This window comes from Oryzias latipes, chromosome 7, assembly GCF_053564925.1.
Source record: "Oryzias latipes strain Hd-rR chromosome 7, Olatipes_Hd-rR_3.1".
Classification (NCBI taxonomy): Eukaryota; Metazoa; Chordata; class Actinopteri; order Beloniformes; family Adrianichthyidae; genus Oryzias; species Oryzias latipes.
The window spans coordinates 20,796,192-20,823,122 of NC_136243.1; the positions used below are offsets into that span (position 1 = coordinate 20,796,192).

At 39.4% G+C, this 26,931-nt stretch overlaps 1 protein-coding gene across 2 annotated transcripts in view; it reads left to right on the forward strand.

The window, feature by feature from the left end:
- The window catches only part of opn7b (opsin 7, group member b), a 108,673-nt gene that overhangs the window by 19,512 nt on the left and 62,230 nt on the right, over positions 1-26,931 (forward strand). The window contains exon 1 of one of the 2 annotated variants that reach the window (XM_004070754.5): positions 8,584-8,721. The exons of the other annotated variant lie outside the window; for it this stretch is intronic. The gene's annotated coding sequence lies outside the window, so the exon portion shown is untranslated. Of the gene's footprint in view, positions 1-8,583; positions 8,722-26,931 lie in introns of those variants that run through there. 2 annotated transcript variants of the gene reach the window in all.

Here is a 26,931-nt window from a genome sequence, read left to right on the forward strand (position 1 = left end):
TATTGTCAAAATTGAACGCACAAATTGATGGCTCAAGCTGAATGAAACATTATGACGTGATATGAATGCATTATGAATGTGGCTGTAAGTAAAAAAGCCTTTGTTGCCAAGGAATTCCTAAAGTTAACTTTTGCAGATTCTTCTGAAAATGACCTAAACCTGTTCGTAAACCAGGGCACCAACATCTAAAATGGTTGCTATGGAGATAAAACCAATGGGAAAGTCTATTATGAATTTGTGACGTGCAGCTCTGAGCAGCCTGGCAGTGGCAGTCAATATTCTGACATTATTATTATGACATTACATGAGCGGTATTAAAAATACTTCTCTTATTGTAAATGGTTATTCTTTGTAAGCGGTCGACCCGCAAAGAAATAGTCTTTCTTGAGTTGCACTATTTGTCAGCTATAATTGATCACAACACAAAATCTCTCATTTGTAGGAAAAGTCCCCTGACATCACATGTCGCTGATGAGTGTTGCGCTTTTATCGACAGACCAGCTCCAAGCTTGTTAAGGGTTGTTTTGACAAGGCACTGGAATAAAGTGCTCCCACAGGGGGCTTCCCTGCTAAAAGAAAAAAATCTCAACCCAAACACACACACACTTTACTCCATCATTATGTTAATTATTTTGCATAATTCTGCATTTACACATTTCAATTTGTACCCTTGTGACAAGATGCTACTACTTGAAACACTTTTTCCTGCCTTCTAAATTCCAAATTAACTTAAGTTACAAAATGTGACTCTTTTGACTGACTCCTGACTCCTAGTGTTTATGTGGCATCAAAAGTGCCTTGTAAATGGAAAAAAAAGATAAATTAGAAAAGGCAAACATGAGGTAGACTTTAAAATGAAAACCTACAAAGCATTGTTAAGCAAACATGTGCATGCATTATCAAACCTGAACAAAAATACACATAGCTTACTGTTTTAGCTTGTTCTGGGTGGTTTGTTTATCCATGTATTTGCTGTGGTTTTGTACAATTGGACAGTTGAAAAAGTTTTCAAGAGACAGTGTTTTTGCAGACTTTCACTATTTTTCAAATATATATTTTGTCACATAATACAGCATATCATAGGATAATATATATAAGCATTATGTTACTAGATAGGAGAGTGCAAAGTTGTTTTCATCTATATATTTTTCATAAATGACGTATGGTTTTAGTTTAAAGGTGTAAATGATAAAATACAAACTTTTAAAATGGTATTGATAGTGGGTGTTTGGCCTCATTAAACCAACCAATGTAGGCATAAGGAGGCTATCAATATGGAATGTTGTTTTGGATGAAAACCATCCACTTCACACGAGCTAACGTGCCAATGATCCTTTACTTTGGTCTTATTTTTTTCATTTTTCTAATTCAAAAGATGAAATGAATATGCCCTTAAATCAACAAATGGATTAAATTGGTCTAAAAGTAAAATGGCAGCATTCCCTCAATCTTTGATTTACCATTTTAGGCACTTTGCCCGGACATTTTAAAGAGCCTCGAAGCATTCTAGATGATCAAAATGAGTTAATTTCTTTTTAAAGGAATTTCTGAACCGAGCCAAAGACCACTGGCACAAGCTGGCAATACTTTTATCTGGGAACTTTTTCAGAGGTAAGGCTTTGTTCAAAACTAAGATTTCGGGGGGTGAAAAAAGAATCTCTACAAAAAAAACTCTTATTTCTGAGCCTCGGAGTAAGAAGAGAAAAAGGAGGAACTAGGAGGTACACAGATGAGCTACGAAGCAGTGCAATCCTTCAGTTCCAGGATTGACAGAAGGGTAGTGTAAACAATGAATTACTCATAAAATGAACATGAAGACTGAACACAATTATTTTTTATTTAATTTGAGCCTTTTTGGGGTGGTTTGAAACCTAAAACACAAGGTCTATGCTTTTTGTCTATGGCACAAACTTTTGGAGAAGGACTCTTGAGCTTTTGCATCACACATTAAGCAGGTGGTAAACCTGCGTCCGTGCTGACGATGGACAACAACACCCTCAGAGGAGAGATCAAAGATGGGGTACAGCGGAAGGTCAGGGCTCTCATCAGCTACCCAGAGCTCAGAGACCAACGCTGGATAGACAGAAGAAAGGTGTGATCTGTGCACCAAAATAACATCCAAGATTAAAATGTGACATCAACTTAAAGAGAAAAATACCTAAACAGAACAATGTCATGATGTTTAATTAACATGACTGGTCCCATATTAGCTCTTAGGTTATCCGTCTTTGCATTTGACGTTGCAGAGAATTTTACGTGACAAGAACAGATGTGCCCTTTCTGTCACCTTTTGTTGTCTCAACGTCTTCTCCTCAAAACAATGAGTTCAGCCATTCGTGGGTAAAAGTGTGTCTGTTTGCACCTGCTATTACAATGCGGTTGAGTACAAGCCACTTGTCTTTACTCACACTGTGAACTTTGCGTACATGTTTACGCTTGCAATCATTGATTAATCATGCTCCAACTCTACAGTTGCATGTTGCATTTAAGCATTTCTCTGAGGAGACCAAAGAATCTTTTGCGTGCATTTTTACCCTCTTTAGTAAGGTTTTTGAGCCTCTAGGAATGAATGAATACTTTATAGATATTGTTCCCATATGTTCAATTAAAAAGAAAAGAAAAGATTTTTAACTCAATGTACAGACAGATGTTAACTAAAAAGAAACACAGTAGAAACACCAGATTTGAGAAAAAAACAACAGAAATCTTGTTGGTTTGGACAAAAAAATGTCTTGCTTGTATACACTGTTGCCTAACTTTAATCTGTTTTCTGACTAACTTGCTTTGGGATTTGCATTTTCTCTGCCGTCTGCTGTTTATAGAAAACAGTTTTGAGCAACAAACAGCCTTGACTTTTGTGATGAAACCCAAGTTTGCATAAAGCATCCAAACTCCTGCTGTGCTGTCATGTCCTAAATAGGGTAAGAGCAAATTAAAATGCATCTCATCAACTATACAAGCCTCCATAAGGGCAGTTAAATAAAATAAAAAAACAAAATAACTTGAAAACAATCAGTTGACAGAATTCCCTTATTGAATTATATAAATTTGTTAAAGGATCGTAATTATTCCTGTTGGTTAAAGCATGATTATCTTACAACATTTTCATGTAGTTGCTTATATGTCTTCCAAAAATATTAATGTATTTTTAACTAGCTATTCATCCTTTGATGGAAATTCTGTACAAACCATCCATCAACAGAGGGGGTCCGCTCTGATGTTGGGGAATGTCATGGTGCTCTTTAGGACACGTCTGGTGCTGAGTATTCTTCTCTTCATCATGCTGAGTCTGTTGATCAGCTCTACAGATGGGGTAGACTTGTAAATAGAGACGTCAATCAGTGATTCATCAAAGCTTTTAGCTTTAACTCAGGAGTCCTTTTTAATTTTCCTTAATACACAATGTGTATTAAGAAAAATTAATTAAATTACCTGAAACACACAAGTTCTAAAACGATACAACCAGCCATCAAACCGAACAAGTCCATTTTCGTTTTTTTCTTAAAGATTTTGGTCGTGCAAGCATTTTGCTAATTTGGACATTATTTATAACTTTGTAATTAATACATCTGCGTCAACAGCTAAGTACATTTAATGTGAGCCAGGTTGAAGTAATAAAACTAGTAAGTGAAGTCTTGACCTATAATGAGGATAAGTACTGCTACAAGGGCCCAGATGAAGAATTATTATGGCTAAATGCATTGCTAGAATTATGGAAATATATATTTTGAACATTTATAACTTTTAATGCTCTTTTGTATGAGCGCTGATCTGTAAAATCGCAGCTGCCAGTATTAGAATTTGTATAAAGTCAACTTTCCTGTTGCTTATGTTTTCTTATAAGTGATGCCTGACTGTCCAAGGAAAGGCACCTGCTGTTTTAAACTCCTGCCAGTTTGGCAATGCAAGAGGTGGGGGGTTATTTTGGGGTTGATTTTGTTATTTTATAAGGCAAACTGAAATCTAATGCTATTCTTTTCTACCCACTATTTCTGGGGTCATCCCTTCCTTTTCCTTGCTTTCATGTGATAAAAAACACTGAGTTTTTACCAACACTTGAACAAAACAAAGAGAATATGACAGGCAGCCCATCATAGGTTTTTTTCATTTATTGCATAGTTAAACTTTATATTTGATGTGAATGTTTCAGATATCCTGTAAATATCCTGCCCTATCTTTTATCTAATCTTTAACCAAATGGCATTCAGAGCGAACAACAAAGTAAGCATCTCATTGTACAGGGAAACCTGTTTCATTACTGTACATATGATAATAAAACCCTTTAAACCCATTGAAAGATCCACAAAGAGGAGTAACACAGAGCTGATATCAAACTAAAATGAAGATTTCAGTGAAGGAAAAGAAAGAAAACAAAGTTTTGGGGAAAAAAGAAACTTGGTGACAAATATAAAAAAAAAAAATAAAAAAATCACATATGCTGATCTACACTCGATGAAATGGACCTTCATATAGATTCACCACCACAAGGGTTCCTGCTGACTGTATTGATGGCTCATTATAATGAAGAAGATACTGCTGAATTATTTATCCTAAAAGGATTGTATAGAGATGCAATTAATGTATAGCGACCACCTAAGGAAAATTTTTTTTTTTTTCCACAGGTGATTATGTTCCGACTTGCTTCAAAAAGCCTTAATGTGACCTTAAAAAACACTACTTTGTTTCTTGAAATATTTCAAATGACACACTTCATCCATGGCTTATGTACTTATACCTCCAGTTAAAATGAAACATGTCTTTGCTGATCAGACCAATGCATTTGCTATTTGATTCTTCACTGTCTTGTTCTAGGGAGGTTTGCACATTTATTCTTGGGACATTTGTATATACATACTATAGCCTGTCCTTCTTCTACATTTTTAACTTAGCTTTGATGATAAGATATCTTAACCAAGTATAACCATTTGTATCATATTTGATACGGGCATTTCTATGACCCCTCATCTCATTAGCAGGGTCAAAACTTTCCTTAAAAACCCATTGTAAATAACTTGGTCCATGTTCTCTGTAGTGGATTATCATTTCACTAGGGGCAGTCGAAGGGCTTTTCTAAAATTATATGGTGAGAACAACTCATCTATTGTTATTTATTTATTTATTTAATAAAAGTTATGAACCGAATAATGATAAATCATGTAATAAAATGGTTACGGTAGAACAGGGGTGGGATTATTTAAGTTTGCTTCCTTCCACTCCCTTTCAAGCAATCATTAATTTAATGTCTAATTATCCCAAGTTTGATACATCTTTGTATGAATGTATAATTGGTGATTGTATTGTTTTGTGCATTATTTTTGATTGCTTGAAATAAACCATTTCTAATCAAAAAATCAAATCTGTCAATTATTTGATGCAGTGGGCTTAACAGTGTTAATGTGTTGAATAGTCCACATGGTGTTATCTGAGTATCAGCTAGTGGCAGAAGTTGTGAGATAGAGCTAAATCAATTCCCTGCTGTTTTATAAAATATGGTTGTAAATAAAAACTAACTAAATAAAGGATATTAAAATCCAAAAGTCCAACCATGTTGAACATAACCATGCATTTTGGGTGTTTTTATCCACAATTATGCGATTTAGCCTTTTTGTTTGATTTCAGTTATAGTTTTGATTTATGCCATGTTTTCTCTTCAGGTGGTAACGTTTCTCCCTATCACAGCCACACCAGGTTCAAGTGAACTATCCACAGCTGTTTTAAATTAAGATGATTATGATAGGTTGGGGTGACATTTTCAGTTCATCCTTGTCAGGAAATCGGCTATATCACACTCTTTGGTTCTCCCTCATTTTTCAGTTTGTTTATGTTTTTATTTATCAACGAATCTGAGATCCTGCCATCATGCCTGGTTTCCTGCCATATTCTATCCTTCTCTAACGGTTCCTGATGACTCTTAAAGACAATACTTAAGGAATTGATGTATTTGAGGATTAATTAGATATAATTCTCTTACATTTCTCGTAGATTACATTACATTTATATTCAGAATCATACTGAGTCACAGTAAAAGCTATTGCTAATGGCATGCATCATGTATATGTACACAATAATTTCATGAAAACCTCAACATACTGTAAGAAAATAATTTTCTATTATGTCTGGTGTAGTAAAAAATAAAATAAGTGACAAGTTAGACTGGTTTAAGTTGTATATTTTAGTGTTGGTGACATTAATATATTAATTGATGTAGTTTCTTGATACACAAATACATCAAGATGCATGATGTGGTTATGGCTGGGGCTTGCTAGTCATTCTCACCTATTTATAGCCTCTAAACAGACACTCAAACACTTCAACTAGTTTTACTATAAATCCAGTTACATAGATTTTTTAGGCTCTTTATAGGCTCTGATTTGGATGTTTTTGAATAAAATATAGTTGAGAGGGCGTCAGTTAACAAGCTCCATTAACTTCTCCTCTGCCACAAAAATACCACGCCAATTTCAAATTCTTATTTAATCTTCAATTGAGGAGCAACCCTGAAGAAAATCAGAGATATGTGGCCAAAGGGAAGAACACAAACGAAAGTTGGCAAACTGGACTCACAAAAAAAGGTTTAACGGCCAAACACAACAGCAGATTGGGAAAAAAAAATTAATTGCATGAACACCCTCCAGCTTTTTTCCAATGGTAAATATACAATCATCAAAAAAAACCTGAGCTTTTTCAAGCAATGAATCCTGCAACAAAAAATAATACAATTTGTTTTTATCAGTTTGATATTGGTGACCTTTGACATTAATGTGCTGTGTGTGCCTTACAAAGCTGATTGATCTGTGCCCAGTAAGCCCCAAAGACGGGGAATTCAGCCACAGTTTTTTGATGACTTTTGGGTAATGGCGTATACTTGTATATCACTTTTCTACCTTCCTCGAAGGCCCAAAGCACTTTACAGTCAGTCCCATTCACCCATTCCCACACACATTCACACACTGATGGCGGCTCCTCTGCCGAACACTGGGGCCAGCCAACCTTCTACCAGAAAAAACTATTTGGACACAAATTAATCCAATACATAATTAATTATACCTGAGTACTTAACATGCACCGTACCGTACAGATTTTTATCACAGTTGACGGCTCACTCATTATCAAATAATACGTCCACTTTCTACCAAAATGGTCCAAAATGATTGTAGCAGCCCCTCACCACCCCATTATTACTCAAAAAGTACCTGAATGTTCATGCTAAAATTGTACTTCTTTAAACTGGGATTTGATGTCTGTTGCTTAGTTGTAGCTTACTGGGCTCATTGTTACTTTTCCATCTTTTGCATAAAGATAAAAAAGTACTTAACTAACTGGAACCAATTACCTGCAAAGGTAAACCTATTTGTGTTTGCGTTCGAAACAAAGACATTGAAAAAGAAGAAAAATCAAAGCTTTCATATTTATTTACTGTAAGAAATTCCAAAAAAAGTACCTTTGATTTAAATAACATCCGTTAGGGAGGAAAAATAAAATTATTTAACAAAAAAACATTGTTGCTTCATAGTGTTATTGTGTTATAGAAGCCAGTGAGCTGGCAGCCTTTTTACCAGTGTGGTTTGGTGGCTGCTGTCTGTTTACTGATCCTTCACGTAAAGGTATTGTGTTCAGAGCCATCTGCTCATTGTTAGAAACAAACGCAACACAATATTGCAGGAAAGATGATAGATGTACAGTATATAATTGTGAGCATCCCAGAAATCCTGCAAGACTTCAGAAAAGCCTCCTGTGAATAATGGCTCACATTTACATATATATTTAAACAAAAACTTTAAAAAGAACAGAACACAATTTTTGCTTTGAGGTATTATGCTTACTCATTTATCAATTAACACATCATATAATCAAGGTATACTGTAGGGATTTTTTTTCTGTTGCTATAATGCTGCCAAAAATCTTCCTATTGCATTATCACACTGAACCCTTACAAGCTATGGAGGATGCACACACAGGAAGTCTTATCTGTAACCAAAAAATAACCTTGATAAAAAAGATTACCTGTGATGTTTTGATTTTTGTTGCCCTTCAAAGTCCAAAGCAGTGCCTTTTTCCAACTCCACCCTGCAGAAGTGCACACAAGCAGATTTCAATTTTACCTCTCACCTCACTGACTTCTTCATTTTTTTCCTCTTTCACTAACTTGTGTCTTTTAAGTATACGATCCAAGCCCCGACATTTAAAATGAATACAGGCATGACGTGGATGTTGTGCTATAAAATAACACTCGGACACATAAAAAACTTGTAAGAGTATGGAAAACGTGTGGGGCACAAAGGCTGACAGAGGTGTCTGCCTGTGTGCGATTGTGTTAGAGGAAGGACATGCGGTGTGGAGAATGCATGTGCAAGAAGGAGATTTAGGAGGAGAGGGAGAGTGGAGCAGCCGAGAAGGGAGAGTGGGAGCGGCAGACGGAGAGAAGAAGAGACAAGAGAAGGAGATTCAGAAAGAGAGCTGTAACCAGCAACTGCACGTCTGCCTCTCTCCGCTGCCTCTCGGATGTCCCTGAGCACAGCTGTTGGTCTGTTGCAGAACTGCGAGCGAATCTCCTGGTTTGTGGACTGCATGAAGCAGCTTCTAAGCTCGTAGTACACACCAGTCAGGATTCTACTGGAGTTGTGCTAATACAGTCAATTATGAGTGAAGGTTTGACCAGCAATGCTGTGGACTTGACAGAACACCCATGATCTCCAGTCAACTCTGGCATACCCTCTTAAGGTAAGAATATAAAGTGCTATATTGGACCATGAGCAGCATTTCTGAATGTAATCGCCTGTATATTAGATTTATCTTGCATCAAAAACAACTCCAAACCCACAAAGTGCTTTATTATTCAAGAATCCGTGGTCAATTTATTTAAATAAGCATGAAGTGTTAGTGAATGACTGCCTGTCGTGGGCTCTGTAGTTTCAGTGATTATGTGTTTCCTTTGACATGCCTTGTGTCAGTACATGTCCTAATTGGATTTACCATGTCCGTAGTTTTCGCCAGGTTTTTACAACACAGGACTTCATGAGCTGAATTTTCAACCTTTTGTCTCAAACATCTTGAATAGTTTTTTTTTTGTTTTTTTTTTTTACCAAGCAGAAAATGTCCTTTTAAAAACTACATTTAATTGCAAAATACTAACATTAAAACTGTGTTGTAATCTTAGTTTTAATATGATGCATGTTTGGTGTTGAAGGGAACTGCTGGATTGGAGAAACTTAATTCTTATCTACTGGTTAACTGAAAAGCTGCCAGAACTTAAGAGTTAATCTGATTTATCCATTTAATTATACACAGTTTCTGTGCCGCTTCTTAAAATTGCAGCAGAACACCAGAGTGAAGCACAAATCATGGAATCAAATAGGATTGCCTTCAGCATTTTATGTTATAAATTAATCATAATTCCCTGGAATCTTTGGAGAAAGTGCTAATGATTTTATGGGAACTGCTGGGTGAGAAGCAGCATGTGTGCATTGTATTTGTATATTTTATTTGTTGAATTAGTTAGGGTATAAGAATGACCAGACATTTGCACACCAGGTCATTTTACTGGTATTCTATCCTACGCTATGTAACTTCTCCAAAGTCTAAGGATCCCACGTTGCAATATCTATAGCTGCCGGTATCCTGCATGACCCTGGCTACTGCAATAATTAGGTGGCCCACGTCCAAAATTCAACATTAGATGTTGAGCTTTGTCATGCATGCTGTCATAATTGCTGGAGGAAAAATGTAATAGCTACTGCACCCTGCCAAGTTTATTTTTGAGTCAAGTGATGGTCAGGACCGCTGTGGGAGCAAAGGCTTCACTGAGCAAAGGACAAAGTGGTCTTTGTAACATTGGAAAGTTTTCTGTCTTATTTTTTCCCCCCAAGAAAATAGCACATCTTTTTTTTTTTTTTTTACATCTGAATTCAGAGATGGAAAAGGTCGGGAATCTGGAAATACACACAATTTCAAGTGCTCGAATAATGAGTCAATTTCTTAAATGGTTCATTGAAAAGTCCTGTCTATCCTTATGTGTCACATTATCCTGAAGAAAATTAAAAAACCTTAGCTGACCCACATTTCCCTGATTATGATTTAACTAAGTTGGCTGTATGAAGTACATTCAAACAGCAATTAATTTTTCTGAATTTGAAAAATTCAGATTGATCCATCTATATGCCTTGGATCCCTTTTTTACAATCTTGGAGACAGAACCATATTTGATTTCTAATGTTGATGTTTGCATCTTGTACTTTGCTTTTTAGTCTTGGAGTTGAATTACTTTTTAAGTGTTCATCTCATGCTTTGGTTTTGCAGTCTGCCCTGTAACAGTATTTCTGCTTTAGCGTGCGTGTGCAGCTGTCCTTGTGACGGACAGTGGCTGGTAAAGTTGCAGACACGTTTTAGTTGTTGTGCAACACGACTTTCATAGAACATGCCTTCACTTTTTTTTATTTATGATTTGACTTGAAATAAATAACCCATGTCATATATATACAGACTGTGCCATATGATGGAGGTAGTAAAAGAGAAGGCATTTGAAATGACAAGCCAATAAGAGTGAAAGGCTTAGCCCATAATTAATCATGTCTATAGAGGAGAAGGAGGAAAAGCCTTTTGCTACCTTTGATGAGAAAGATGCACTCTTATTGGCCACTGCACACTGTCGGGGGCTTTTTGGTTTTCCTGGCTGTACTGGTTACTTTGAAGTGGTCAGTAATGTATTGCTGGAACAAAAAAGTTTCTTGAAGTGGAGAATGTGGACATGGTTGGATATAGATTTACTTTCATGTGAGAATACTTTGTGTATTAGGACACAAAAACAGTATCTAATGGGAGCCTTCAGGCTTAGAAGAAAAAAAAAGAACTTTTTGGTAAGAAAACTCAGGAATGTATACTAAGGGACTAAAAAAGTGAATGCACTCCAATATCAAATAACTTTCAATGTTATTGATATATGTATGGCATTAACAGAGGAGTATTGGATTGTTGAGATTAGGACAGAGTTTGAACGTCAGGCACACTTTGACTTCTTTATTCAGCCAATGTGTTAAAGATTTGTTCATAGATTTGTTCATAGATTCTAAAACAGCTGTCCCCAACTTTGTTTGCAAGACGGACCAGTTTAATATCAGACAATATTTTCATGGGCCAGAAATTAAGGTGTGGCAGATTAAAAAAATAAATAAGTAAAAAAAAAAAAAAAAAAACGAGATAAAATGATACAACCAGCAAAAAACTATTATTTACTTATTGTGATAACAAATGTGCATCTACTGTGCATGCAATTTTTATCAACAGGATCCTTGCAACATTAGAGAGCTGGTTTCTACATATTATGGGGATTGGGCTTTGAACAACCCATCACAACAAATTTGCATTTCAATTTTTACATCTTTGTAAAAATTTGGTGAAGTTCTTTCTTGGAATGTACTTAAACCCTTGGATGTAGGTTCTAGGAATATTCATTAGGAGTGTAGAGAAAAATTGGTTGGTTATCGCAATATTTCAATTGGCGATATTTGTGTCGATTTAAAATGCTGTTAGGACAATATTTATTTATTACTTCGTTTTTAACGTAGGTTGAGTACCGAACCAAAACTCTGTGCCACGTTGCTTTGTAGTGAGCTCAGATAAGAACGTGTGAAGCACTGCATCTGCACAGCGGCTTATGCATGGAGCATCAGCCAAAATGCTGACGGCAAAGCGGAGCAAAGTTCTGCGGAACCTCACAGCAATGGATTCTAGTTTAGCGACCTGATGGATCAGAGTGATTTGTACAACGCTCTGATAAAAGGCCAACGTCGTGGCGCTGACTGTTAAAATCTGTGTTTAACTTCAGCGTGCAGACTGTCATGTAAATAAAGAGTCTTAGCCTCATTAAAGTGCTCTCCTTCACCCTGTCATGTTGCCGCATCACACTTAAATAAATCTGGAAAGACTTTTAATTTTCTTTTTCTCCTTTCTTTTTGAAGCACCGGTCAAGCTCCTGAATTGTTTAAAAGTACTGGAGAATCTACATTCAGAAATGTTGAAAATAAACACCAATGTCTCAAGAACAATTTCCAGATCTATGAAAATCAAAACCTAAATGTACAGGATCAGTTATGTTCCAATGTTAACTATTAGGATTAGTTGTGTTTCATTATATTTTGACAACATAAAAACAAAATAATCACAGTTACGTATATTTTGTGCTCCATTTGCGCAGTTGTATTACAGTTGTATTTAATTAAAATAAACTGTAGTAATGACTTATTTTATTAACACATTACTCCTATAAATTTACTGAACTTTTCTCAAGTTAGTGTGGAAATAAAATGTAACACTGTATCTGAGGTTGTACTGCCCTTTTTATTTTTGTGTGTTGAGAATAAATCTTTAAATCTAAAAGATGCTCTGATTGAGCTTGAATGTAGGTGGACTAGGTCAGTGACATTGTGTAGGAAAATATATTAAATGTGCTCCAGTGGGAGTGCTTAGACATGCATACAAATGCTGTTGTAAAATACAGCTTTACTAAAAGCATTTCTTCTAGGCTGACTAATAAAATCAACCACCCACCCATGTCATTTTTCTAGGCGTAATTCATGATCACCGGCTTTGTGAATTGTCTTGGCTTCATTTAATATATCTGAAACACCAACAGTAGTTAGATTGATAAGTGGAACTTTAAAACTCCAACACACTTTTTTGTTTGTATTTGACATCTTTAGCGAAGGCTGTTATCCATCCCACTCACAGATCCACCTTGAACACAATTATGTGAAAAAATAACAAAAAACTCCAAGAAGTAACAATAATCCATAAGAGAAGACATTCATTTCTGGAGTTCAAGGTTGTGCAGTTTTATGTGCATGATTTTGTTTTTCCTTTTGTGAATGCAAACAGAATTGCGAGGACAAGACAGGCATAGACAAGGTGATAATGAACCAGGATTAGTGCAATGCAATGTGCTGCCAAGATATAGTGCATACTATTGGGACTTTATATCCACACATAAAGAAATCACATTTCTCAGTTTAACTATATGTTCAAATGACATTTGAGCTTGACTCAAAAGAAATGTTGCAGGGCGGGGGGTATAAGTTATCTTTAGGACAAAAAAAAGTTCCATCTGGTCACTGTTTTTACGTATCTTAAAAAAATAACCGGTTGTGCTCTCAGTAAAAACCTATCTGTTGTTCTTGCCGCTATGAAATGGTAAACCATAAGTTGAAAGGTGACTTTTCTCCTTTCCACCGGACAACTTATTTTCAAACAAAAAAGCTGTGTGGGAGTTATATGGACTGCTATTGGGGGAAAAAAAAACTACTACATTTGTTATTTACCAGAAATGTACTGTTTTGCACAACTGAAACTCAGAGGGGCAATGACCTTTCTTTGTAAAAAAAAAAAGTAAAAAAATAAAATAAGTCACCAGTAAAGAAAGAATTACTTATAACCACTGACTTTATATAAAAAGGTGGACCAAGTGAGTGTGACATCACCCCCTAGAAAATGGCTTACTTCCTGCTCCAATGAAATTAAGTCCATTTAGTTGCCAGTTTTGTGATATGGAGGCTGCAATGTTGCAGCCAGACGATGTCAGTGAGTAGTGATTATTCTGGAACAGTCTTAGCCGTTCTTACCACTCTCTCCAATCAGGAGTGAGCTTGTTGGAAGTCCACACCACTTTCACTAAAAGCAGGCTCATGTCGGCCAGCGGGCACCAAATACTTTTATTGAGGCATCTGATTGGTCAGTTTATGACTTGAATAACTTGCAATAAAGAATAAAAATATCATGAAAAAGAAATTAGGATTAGTAAGAACATGTTGGAACATATAGAAAAGCAGGAATAGTTATTCTAAAAATTATGACTTAGTAAAAGTACTAAGTAGTAAAACTTTGTGAAATAAACTATTGTTTAGATTACACATTTGGCAAAAATGTAAATGAACCCGCTCATTTGCTGTGTTCTAATGGAAGAATAGCATTTCCTTACACTACACACCCTTAAATAAATATTAAATGTATAACTCTTTTTTTTCTTTCTTTTTTTTTTTCTGACAGTTGAATCAAAGCGTCATCTGTATTTTTTTCTTTGCTCATCCTTGAGTGGGCTGACGCCTATCCCTGCTGTCATCAGGCAGGAGGCAGAGAGCAAACCGGAGTGGTTTTTAGTGACATGCAGCAAAGATGCACATGGTTCAGGATTTACTGTGACTCGTTTTTGGCAAGATTGTTTTAATCAAATCATCAATGAGTGTAAAAGGGAAATGTTTATAAAATTGATGTAATTTTCAGAATGATGGATGGACAGCAGTGATAACTTTGACAGCCTGGCATAAATAAATACATATGACAAAGAGCAAACAAATCCAGTCTGAGGGCTTGCCTAAAGTGCTGAGCTAAACAGAAGATGAGCTGTATTCCCTGCAGCTTTGCAATGGCAAAACCAGAGCATGGGGATAATTTGAAGCGCTATAATGAAGTGTAACAGTCCATCCATCTGTAACTGACTGTCTGAAAAAATTCATGGTCAGTCACTGCCCTTTAAATCCCTATTGTAACCCTTATGTACATTACATTTGTGAAATTCACAAACTAAGGATGCCATAGAATTTTGTCTTGTGTGTTGCAAATTCTATTTTAGATTTGGTTAAATGTAAAAACAATTAATGGTTGATTGTTTGTTTGTCTTTTTCTGCAAAATTTGACCAGAGGGACTTTCATTTGTCGCCCTTTGTGAACAAAGAGTCGAGGATGCAGAGATGATTTCTGTCCAACTGGGATCAGTCTGTGGCCTTATACCAGAATAATTTTTCTTACTTATCTTTGCCAATACATCTGAATGGATTGATTATAATATATGACACCAGGTTGTATACCACCTGCCTGGCAGTATATAAAGTTAAAGACTTAAACAGTTCACCATTTTTTTTGGAAATTTGTAGGTGTAGTACACCTTTTTAATGGCCATTTGTCAAGGCAGTGAACTAGACATATGTTAAAGTCTTCATCCTTGATATGTAACCTTGGCTGATCAGACTTTCTTGGCTGATTTAATTACGAGAAAGGTGATCAATACAACTGCAATGTAATCTGACTGTCACAGGCACATTAAGTCATGGCACAGAATTATCTTTATTTCCTTTATAAATAGCTGCATAAGGCACACTGAGCCTTAAAGGAAACCATGCAATGTCATTTAATTTGGTAAAATTCAAATTTTAACAATTGAGCACCTCCCTAGAGGTGCTCAATTGCTCAATCGCTAGACTCTTTCTTAGGCATTTCTGAACTCCAACCAGCTCAGATCATGAGTGAAAGCAAGATGGTTCACTCAATTGACAATTGAGTGAAGCTTTTACTCTTTTAATAACTGAATGCTCCCTTTTTAAAAGAGTGACAAAAGACAGTCAAAAACTGTATATTTACATATCAAGTGCGTTATTTAATCTATTATAGGCCTATGCTGTGCAAAAATGGTTTAGTGGTTAACAAGACAAAGTAAAAATGTACAACAGGTCTTTAAATTATTGACAATAAACAGAGAAAAGGAGAATTAAAGTTTAGCAGTTATCCACATTACAGTCTAACCCTTCAGTTGCTATGATCACTTGCATAAAAGACTTGAAATGCTGACATTCCTACTTTTTTTTGTGCAACACATTTCTAACTTATCAAATTCTTAGAATGTTTTGAAGGTAAATTTATAAGCTTCAAATTCATTGAAAGAGCTGTTGAGAAAAATGTCAAAATGAACAAGTACATAAGACTTGAGTAAGATAGCATGAATTAGCCACCTAATGTGGGTGCATCTTTTTTATTACCAGGGACATCTGACATATGAATGCACCAAAGCAAACAACAAATGAAAAAAAAAATGGTGAAATGGTCTTATCTCTTAAACAAAAACATGTTTAAAATAATGATTATTTAGATTAACAGAAACAGGTTTTGTTTTGGTTGAATATACTGAAATCAAATGTGGTAGAAGTGGAAAATTGTAAATCAAAAGAAGCAGTTCAGTGTTTATTCCTGCTATAACATGCACATTATTTAAAGTCAGAATGAACTTGAAACAAAATCGTCACAGAAGGGCGGCACCAAAACACAAGTCTGACCCAAAGCCTTAACCTTTCCTGCATCTCTTTAACCAAAAATACACACAATGACTGACGGAACGGAAATAGCTGTAGATCATTTTTCAACATTAGAGCAAGTAAATCATGTTATTGGAGAATCCTGGACATCATCTGGCGGTGTATGTCTTCCAATGCTTTGGGGTGAGGGGTTCACATAATTCCTGTCATTCTATTTCTTTTTACTTTAAGTGAAACAAACTTTGGCTTAAAAATAAAAGTGTGACTGCACTGTTAAGCTCTGACCCTGGCTGAGCAGCTGCTTTTGCCATCACTGTCGCTGGGTTATTTACGTGTCTGTATGTGCTTGAGTACACAGCCTGAATTTATGCAGTGTGAAGATCAGCCTAGTTTTACTACATGGTATTTCACTGCCATATACGTACTAATTTCAGAAAAAAACTGATTTTTGCTGTCTAACAATAAGCTGACTAAATAGAACAATGACGTTGTCTAAAACTGTGTTTACTAAACTTAAAGACAAACATGAATGACAGTGTGTGTGTGTGCATGCATATGCGTGTGTGCACGTTTGTACATGTGTATGTGTTAACATGTTCAAATGTATTTTTATTTACCCACGTGTGTTTATCTGTGAGCGTTGGGAATCCCTTGAGAAATGACATAACTTGAAAATATGAGACTATAGATATCAAATATCCTTAAACCTCAAAGAGGGTGTATAAATGTTACATGTCAGACTGTACATGCAAGATGTAAATTGTGAATTGATTGTACTGGCTAAATTCCTCTGACTCTGTTTTATTTGTTAGTATGTTTATCTATTTATTTTTACATTCAATTTCATTTTTTATTAGTTCCACAAGCTTTTTTTTAATGTACTCTTTATAAGGCGGCCGTGGTGCAGCAGTAGGGCGGTCGACCCACGATCGTAAGATTTCAGGTTCGATTCTCGCCTTGCACGCCCATGTGTCGAAGTGTCCTTGGGCAAGACACTGAACCCCCACCATGCCTCTGGTGGGAGGCTGGTGCCAGTGTTTGGCAAAGGAGCCGCCATCAGTGTGTGAATGTGTGTGTGTGAATGGGACTGTGACTGTAAAGTGTTTTGGGCCTTCGAGGAGAGGCCGACTCAGTTTCTACATTCAAAGTTAGACTGAAAACATTCCTATTTGGACAGGCTTATTGTCAGACTAGTTAGTATTCAGAGATTATTTAACTTAATGTTAGTTTGTTTAAATTAAACTTAATAATAACTATTTCTTTTAAAAGGCTGCTAGAAGTTGAAGCTGGGGTATCTATGGTGCACTGGGGTTCTGTCCTCTTTCCTTTTTTACTTCTACCCTTCCTCTCCTCTATTCTTGATCATAATTTATCATTTAGTTCTCCATGCCTCTGTTTGGTACAGTGCGATTCATGTATTGTCCCTCTTTTCCTCTCCCCTCCTGGGGAGTGGGAGTGCTTCCAGACTCCAGTTGTTTCATCCGTGCTCCTGTTCCTGACCGTGTACCTCGTCTCTGGCTCGTCTCTGCTCCTGCTCCTACACCTGGCTGTGGTTCCTGTCTCCGGCTCGACTCGCGCCTTTGACTGTCCCCACAACCACGGCTGGATGAAGCTCGTCTGCTGGACTTTTATATATATATATATATATATATATATATATATATGTAGTTGTAGATTTAGATAAGTTAATTCTTCTCTAAGAGTTCTGGTAAATCACCTGTCCGTCCTGGGGGAGGATCCCTCCTTCATGTGGGCACCCCTGAGGTTTCTTCGTTTTTACCGGAATCCGGTTTTTTTGGGAGTTTTTCCTTACCGCGAAGGGGGGTCTAAGGGCAGGGATGCCAGTATAGCTTAGTCAGTTTGTTAGTTCATTTTAGTATTTTTCTATTGAACTCTTTGTATTCGTGATCCTTTTGATTTCATGTTTTACTTCGAAGCCCATCGAGACGACTGTTGTTTTGATTTTGGGCTATACAAATAAAATTGAATTGAATTGAATTGAATTCGAAAGAAGGTAAAAAGCGCTTTACCATTATTACCATCATTTACCATTATTTTATAATATTCTGCAATATATCAACATGGAAACAACCCAGTCCTTTATGTACATTTCTCTAATTTTGCATTTAGGAAACTCTATTTGCTGACGCTTTTGCTTGATGTCCTATTTTGTGTTTTCAATAATTTCACACATAAAACAGCGTTAAGGCCCGTACACACCGGGACGAATATTCGCCAGGCGTTATTCGCCAGCGTTTTTCGCCACGTTTTTTGTGTTCACATCCAGGCGATTTTCGCTGACGATGAGCCGAGTGAACATGCAATTTCATTCCCTGACATTAGATGGCGCTTAATGTAAACAGAAATACTCCTGTACACAAGGTGGCGCTGCGCAACTTTACGCTTCTTAAACTCGCTTTTCCCTCAGAAGAAGAGAGCTAGTATTTACACGCTTGTCAGAATCAAACAAAGAAAAAATGAATATTTCATGCACCAGTAGCTCCAACTGGTGCTTGGTTCGGGGATATTTTAGAATGTCCGTCATTATTTCTTCGCGGCTGTGTAGATGCAACTCGGCGTCTATCTTCTTCGCTGGTATGTGTGCTCAGCAAGGCAGTTTTGTGTTTGAGCGCCCCCAAGTTGTGTTTTACTGTAACTTCAGAAGCTCCAGACACGTGTGCAAAAGCGCCGTTCTCATTGGTCGAATAGATTTCGACGCGACGCGTCAAAAAAAAAAAACGAACCCGAGGCGTTTTTTTGTTTTTTTTGATGCTTTGACGCGTGGCGTTTTTTCGCGTCGGTGTGCACACTCTCATTGGTGCCCTTTGTTTAGTCACGAGGCGTTAAACGTCGGCGAAAATCACGCGCGAAATTCGTCCCGGTGTGTACGGGCCTTTAGGGCAAGTCTTCCGTTTTGTGCTGTGTTTGACATGGTCGACGGCCAACAGCAAACATTGAAGCTACATTCAAGGCTTTTCATTTGGAAATTGCCGTCTCCGACTTTTCATTACGTCCATTACAATATAATGTAGTCAAAACCTTTTCAATTTTCAATGGTAAGATTTTAATATTTGTTATTCGTAATGGACATTTGAAAAAAATGTCTTTGAAGCCTTAAACATTACTCATCCTTTATCAAATATTAAACAGGCCTAGTTTTTCACAATTGGATACTTTTTACTTCTCATAAGTGTCACGGTGAGGTGGCTCGAGAGCCGGTTGGACCCAGATGCAGAGGCAGGAGGCAAGGATCAGGGCTAGTGGGTTTTAATTACAACCACAAACAAAAGCGCTGCAGAGCAGGATGACAAAGGAAACAAAAACTTACTTGGCGTGGCATGAAACATGGACGAGGAACATGGCATGAACACCATAACAGGGGTAACTAATGGACCAACACAGGAGGAAGGCAGAGACAAGACTTAAATACAGACAGGGCAGACAAGACACAGGTGGACACGATCAGGGCTGATGGGGACCAAAGGAAGTAAAACTCAAGAAAACAGACAAGACAGGAGACTTTCAAAATAAAACAGGAAACAGAAACAAGACAGAACAAGGACCAAAAACAAGACAACAAAATCAAATCATGACAGTACCCCCCCCTCAAGGAACCGCTCCGAGGTTCCAAAAGTCACATGAGGGGGGGGCCCGGAGGATAAACCTCGACGGACACAAGAGTCCAGAGGACGGCCGGGGGTCCGCGCCGTCCGGCGAGGCAGGTCCGGAGGACGGCCGGGGGGCCGAGCGGTCCGGCGAGGCAGGTCCGGAGGACGGCCGGGGGGCCGAGCGGTCCGGCGAGGCAGGTCCGGAGGACGGCCGGGGGGCCGAGCGGTCCGGCGAGGCAGGTCCGGCATGAGACGCGTGGAGTCGTCAGGCTTGGAGGCGTCGTCAGGCTTGGAGGCGTCGTCAGGCTCGGAGGCGTCGTCAGGCTCGGAGGCGTCGTCAGGCTCGGAGGCGTCGTCAGGCTCGGAGGCGTCGTCAGGCTCGGAGGCGTCGTCAGGCTCGGAGGCGTCGTCAGGCTCGGAGGCGTCGTCAGGCTCGGAGGCGTCGTCAGGCTCGGAGGCGTCGTCAGGCTCTGGCGGGTCGGGCCAGCAGTCAGGCTCTGGCGGGTCGGGCCAGCAGTCAGGCTCTGGCGGGTCGGGCCAGCAGTCAGGCTCTGGCGGGTCGGGCCAGCAGTCAGGCTCTGGCGGGTCGGGCCAGCAGTCAGGCTCTGGCGGGTCGGGCCAGCAGTCAGGCTCTGGCGGGTCGGGCCAGCAGTCAGGCTCTGGCGGGTCGGGCCAGCAGTCAGGCTCTGGCGGGTCGGGCCAGCAGTCAGGCTCTGGCGGGTCGGGCCAGCAGTCAGGCTCTGGCGGGTCGGGCCAGCAGTCAGGCTCTGGCGGGTCGGGCCAGCAGTCAGGCTCTGGCGGGTCGGGCCAGCAGTCAGGCTCTGGCGGGTCGGGCCAGCAGTCAGGCTCTGGCGGGTCGGGCCAGCAGTCAGGCTCTGGCGGGTCGGGCCAGCAGTCAGGCTCTGGCGGGTCGGGCCAGCAGTCAGGCTCTGGCGGGTCGGGCCAGCAGTCAGGCTCTGGCGGGTCGGGCCAGCAGTCAGGCTCTGGCGGGTCGGGCCAGCAGTCAGGCTCTGGCGGGTCGGGCCAGCAGTCAGGCTCTGGCGGGTCGGGCCAGCAGTCAGGCTCTGCCGGGTCGGGCCAGCAGTCGAGCTCTGCCGGGTCGGGCCAGCAGTCGAGCTCTGGCGGGTCAGGCGTGGAGCCGAGCTCAGGCGGGTCAGGCGTGGAGCCGAGCTCAGGCGTGGAGCCGAGCTCAGGCGGGTCAGGCGTGGAGCCGAGCTCAGGCGGGTCAGGCGTGGAGCCGAGCTCAGGCGGGTCAGGCGTGGAGCCGAGCTCAGGCGTGGAGCCGAGCTCAGGCGGGTCAGGCGTGGAGCCGAGCTCAGGCGGGTCAGGCGTGGCAGTGGAACCGGGGAACCGTCGGGGCGCAGGCGGCACCCCCCTGGGAGCCGGGACGGGTCGGGGCGCAGGCGGCACCCCCCTGGGAGCAGGAACGGGTCGGGGCGCAGGCGGCACCCCCCTGGGAGCAGGAACGGGTCGGGGCGCAGGCGGCACCCCCCTGGGAGCAGGAACGGGTCGGGGTGCGTCCGGGACCACCACTGAACGTGGTTGTGGTGCATCCGGGACCACCACCGGAACATGACGGGGATGGGGTGCATCTGGCACCACCACTGGAAAGCGATGTGGTGCGTGCCGGACCACCTCTGGAACAGGAAGGGGACGGCGGGGACGACGGCGACGACCCCCCCTCAGGGCAAGACGGCTCCCTGTGAAGTCCAGGTGGCTCCCACTCCAGGCATACGAGGCAAACTGGGCCTGGTCAAAAACCCAGTAAGACCTCGTGCGCTCGGCTTCCTGGCAGTAAGCCTCTAGGAGCTGCATGTCCCGCTCTGCTGGGTCCAAAAAATATGGTTGGTCCATTCTGTCACGGTGAGGTGGCTCGAGAGCCGGTTGGACCCAGATGCAGAGGCAGGAGGCAAGGATCAGGGCTAGTGGGTTTTAATTACAACCACAAACAAAAGCGCTGCAGAGCAGGATGACAAAGGAAACAAAAACTTACTTGGCGTGGCATGAAACATGGACGAGGAACATGGCATGAACACCATAACAGGGGTAACTAATGGACCAACACAGGAGGAAGGCAGAGACAAGACTTAAATACAGACAGGGCAGACAAGACACAGGTGGACACGATCAGGGCTGATGGGGACCAAAGGAAGTAAAACTCAAGAAAACAGACAAGACAGGAGACTTTCAAAATAAAACAGGAAACAGAAACAAGACAGAACAAGGACCAAAAACAAGACAACAAAATCAAATCATGACAATAAGACTTTCTTTGTGTGCTGAAAGATGAAATTGCATCTTTTGGTTTCTCTCCCCTGTGGATCTGAGCCTCAGACATCTGTCTGATAAGAAAACCTATAGGCCACATCACCACCTTCCTTCTTTCAACACTTACAATTATGCCATTGTGTGAGGTCTGAAGGTAACACAGTCACAAATCATTAAAGAGAGATGGCGAAACACATGCTCTGCACTTCCAAGGGAATTTTTAAACGGACCGGAGGAGAGGCATGTGAAGTGAAAAGCAAAGGCAGCACTGCCGAAAGTTTGTTGTGATGGGGTGAAATTTCCGACTTGGAGAACAGTTGCAATGTGAAAGTTGCATTTCTAACTTGAAAAAGACAGCTTTAGATTCAGCTCCCTTGTCTTAAGTCTTTGATACTGAAATATAAATTATGTTTGTCAAAAAACAATGGATAATTTTTTACCTTTTCTCTAAGGGCTTCCGTCTATGTGTGCCCCAACATAAGTTGCCTCCAAAGAAAATAGGCAAATATGAATCAATAATTAACCAATGAAACATGTTTTTGAACCATTGGGAGGAAACCCCATGCATGCACGAGGACAGCATGCTCACTCCACAAAGAGAAGTCCCAGCTGGGATTCGAATCAGGGCCTTCTTGCTGTGAGATGATGTGCTAACCACTACCCCACCGTACAGCTCACCCATAGGATTATAAACAGAAAAAATAAGGGATTTTGACTTGAGGTCACCCAAAATCGGCTATAGAGCAGCACAAAGTGAAGTAAAGTGAGTGTTTTATTTATTTTACGCCATCGGTCCACCTGCCAAAACAGATAAATAAATCTCCTAAAGTTGCAGAAATTTGCCAAATAAAAAGATTAATTTAACACCTGCCCCTACAGATATCATAAATGCAAAATAAAGACTGAACAAAAATGTTTGACGGCAGACTGTTTTACATATGAAGTTTGACCCTTAAACACAGGAGTCAAGAGGAAATTGTTAAATTTTGAGCTGGGGGCCGATAAAGCAACTTCTGGTACCATTTGGTACTTTTGCGTTCATGTCAAAAAGGGGATAAAATGTGATGGCTTGGTAGTTTAGTCATTACTATACTTTCAGATCAAGAAATCATAAATACCACTTTACCAGTGCCAGTTAAAGCCTTTGCGCTTCATATATCTAACAATGACCAGCAAAATACTATGAAACATTTTCTTGTGCACCCTATTTTTCCCAGCAGGAACTATTATAAAAGCCTAATCAAAGAACACTTGATATCCACGTAATTTAACAACGTCAGCAAGGACAAGACATGAAATCTTAGCCGGTACTCTGACATTGTGACTCGAGTAGTATTGTGAATTTTTGACATGTCAGATCTAAAGGAAGAACAAAAGAATTATTATTGTCAGGAAAATGTAATAAAAGTCATTAGTATAAGAGCTTGTGGCAACCAATAAACTGTCACATTTTATAAGTCACAGTGATAAAACCTTCTGAGGAGAGAGAAATGTTGTTCTCTGGTGAACAAAATCTGGCTTTGTTGCACAAGTGGGGTGGAAATGAATAAAGTGTCAGGCTAAATCAAAAATACAAAACAGGGTTAAGAAGAAGAAATTCTGTTTGTCTGTTATTGACTCTTGAACCCATTTCTAATCATATGGAACATTTTCTGTTTAAAAAAAAATAAAATAAATAATAATTCTGTTTTTGCATGCTTAACTTAGACCTGCTATTCAGCTTTAAGCAACTGTTTATCAAAATGTCATGACACTTAAAAGACTGGGCCTCTTTAATTTCCGCTCCTATGAATTACGCTGCAGTACAAAAAGGGCAGCATCTTATAAGGAAGCAAAGAATCAAGAGAAGATCGGCAATGCAAACCCTCTTTCTGTTTTCCTTGAGGCAACGGCGTCCGTATATGATAGGCGATTTGGGCCTTTTTTGTTCCAATTTTTAAACTGAAACAGCATTTACCTGAAGAATCACCTTCATCCCAAACCCCGCCAATCTTTCAGAACTTTTTTTTTTTCTAAGAACACGTCCAAGTAAAATCACACACCTGATTTAGAAGAACATAAACACTCACCTGAGCACAGGTGTCAGCTCAACAGACTGAATGACTGAAATATTTCACACTAGTTGGTTTTAAGGCATAAGTATGCGTGTGAACACTATCTGTTTTGTGTACATGTCGACAGGTGGACATTTTTGCAACTAACAGGTGTGTTTATAACATTTGAGTGTGTGTGTGGACAGGCTCCGCCCTTTTTTTTTTGTTTTTTTTTTACATTTGAACCTTACCATAATGATTAACAACCAGTAAACTTGTTGCTTTATGCTGCTTCATGGTCTTATCCCCCTTCCCCTCCCATTATCACCCCCTACCCCCCCTCTCTCTAACGTCCCTCTCTCTTCTTCCCTTCTTTCCTTTTCCGTCCGGTCCAACACCAAAGATTTTCAGACATGTTTGAAATTAATAAAGTTTGGGCTCAATTACAAAAGGGGTTTATTCAGACATACCTTTGGTTTGTCTGAAGATTAATAACCCCTCTTGTTAAAGTAAAATATGTCCAACCCAAGAGGCCCTCAGCTCTCATCTGTCTGCCTAGCTGTTGGACAGGACAAGTTAAAAAAAAAAAAAATAAATCACACACCTGCTACTCTGAGATCCAACCAGCTGGTGACATGGGTGTAAAACTGACAACACTTCATTGTGTTTTCAGATAAGACTGATCGTCTGCATTTATAAACAAATACCATTCCATTTGGAAGTAATCTCCCAGGATGGACAGATCCATTTTGGGATTTCTAGAGGGTAAAATGGTATAAAATAATGGCATGAGAAAGCTGAGACTGTTCATTAAATGTTTACGTTTCTGCCTCCAAGCCCAGTTTCCTGCATTGTGGCCTTTACACCTCCAGTTCCTGACAGTTGCATCCAATGTGACTTTTGTTCTATGTTGGGATTCACAGCTAAGTTCTCTTTTGCATTCTTTTGGATTTTAATACAAAAGATAGTGAAACTGAATGATACAGAGAATAAAGAAGGCGATTCTAATCAGAAAATACTACGTTAAGATAAAATAAAGATACTTTATTGATCCCAGCTTGGGAAATTGGGTTAAACAGATAAATTTCGCCATAAAAACTGTTCATTCATTTAGAAATTTAATACCCAACTTCCTTTCCCTGCACGATCCGCCCTGTGTTGAATAGATCCGCCGTCTTGAGACATCTGGCAAAAGTAAAAAGTGACTCCTTGACTAATATAGAGCCTTTTCCTGAAAATTTAACCATGTTTAAGCCTATTTAATCAGTGGGCGAGTTAAACTAGTTAAACCAGAAATCTCAGATTCATTTGCCTCACTGTCACGTCAGTTCTCTGTAGAGCAGCAGTTTCTTCCATTCTCCGGCTGTCCGTAAGTCTCTTCCTCTCTGAGTCCGAATAGAGCCGCAAAGACGGAAGCAGCAGTTCAGAACTCCTGCATTACAAGAAAATGGGTATGATAGAATACCGGGGGATTTTGTAGCCACATTTGTTTTCTTTGTATCTTTGACAATGCATAATACAAAATACCCAAAAAAAAACAAAAAAGGGCACTTTTTATTACGAGGCAAAAAGGGCAGGTGGTCCAGCACCCTGCGGACTGCATCAGTGCACGTCTCTGTTAAGGCCTGTACTTTATTTGTACATGCCAGTATGTCATTTCACTAATTATGTAACAGATGAAGAGTGTTTTGACAAACATGAACTGTATTTTGAAGGTTACATTTAAAAATTTACAAACCTGGTCCATTTAAAGTGAAACAATCCAGTAAACGTTCAAGGCCCTAATATATTGCTGCACTTCAACACTTTCCTGTTTTAAATTTCTGCAGAGCCCTCAAACTTTACTGCTTGTTGTAACTTACAACACTTTTAACTTACAGACATTGCATAGATAGATGTGCATCTTGTTGGTTCTTACCTTTTGTGATTTATTTTGAAAGTTGGCTGGAATATTTAACTTTGTATACTGAAACTGTGCCTCTGGCAAAATAAATAGTCATGTACATTTTGGGTTTCCTTGTTTTTCATAAAATATGTGCTCTTTTTAGTTTGTTGAAAGCATTCAAAAAGCATGTTCATGCCTTCTCATTCTGAAGCAGTGTTAGCAGACAGTTGAAAAGCAAAATTGAGAGCATTGATTGTTTTGGAGTCCTGACACAAAATAGAGTGGGAAACTTTAAATGGTCTGAAAAACTTTCCACAAATACTGTCATTTCAAAGGACTACACAAAGTAAAGATGATTATTTAAGAAATTATTTTTCAGAACAACAATGTCACTGTCAGAAATGTTATAAACAGTTTGGTGGTTTCATTCAAACGTAGTTCTTATAAGTAAAAAAAAAACAAAAACGGTGGCTTTCACTGCCACGCCCAGCACCAACGTCTAACCACCAGGAGCAATGTGTGATTTAGTGCCTTGCCCAAGAACACTTCGACACAGGGGCAGGTAAACCTTCAACCTTCTGATCAGGGGTTTACCCTAACCCAACCCTAGCCCCCCAAAATAATTAGCAGAAACACAGATAATGGCTTTGAAAGTACATGAAAACTATGTTGGACTAAAATCTTCACAGGGAAACCAGCAACCCTCTTGTATGACTTCTAACTTCACATTGTAGACATGAAAGACTGTATTTTTGGATTTTCATTAACTTCTTAGAATTCATAGTGTTTTCCACATTTAGAGTTAGAGCTCCTGCATTGAGTCTAAATGTCAGGGCCACATTACCTTTTGCCAAGTAGGTATTTTTTGAGATTTTGTACAAAATGCCTTAAACTCTTAAGTTGACAGTTTTCATGAAGACTAGGCAGTAATATCAACTGAGTAAAGAGACATTCAAGCAGAAATGTAAAAAATACTGGTTCATTTCGGCAGACAAAAACAAAACAAACCAACAAAAAAAGACAATGAATCCATTTAAAATGTATGTTACTAAAATAGACACAATTTC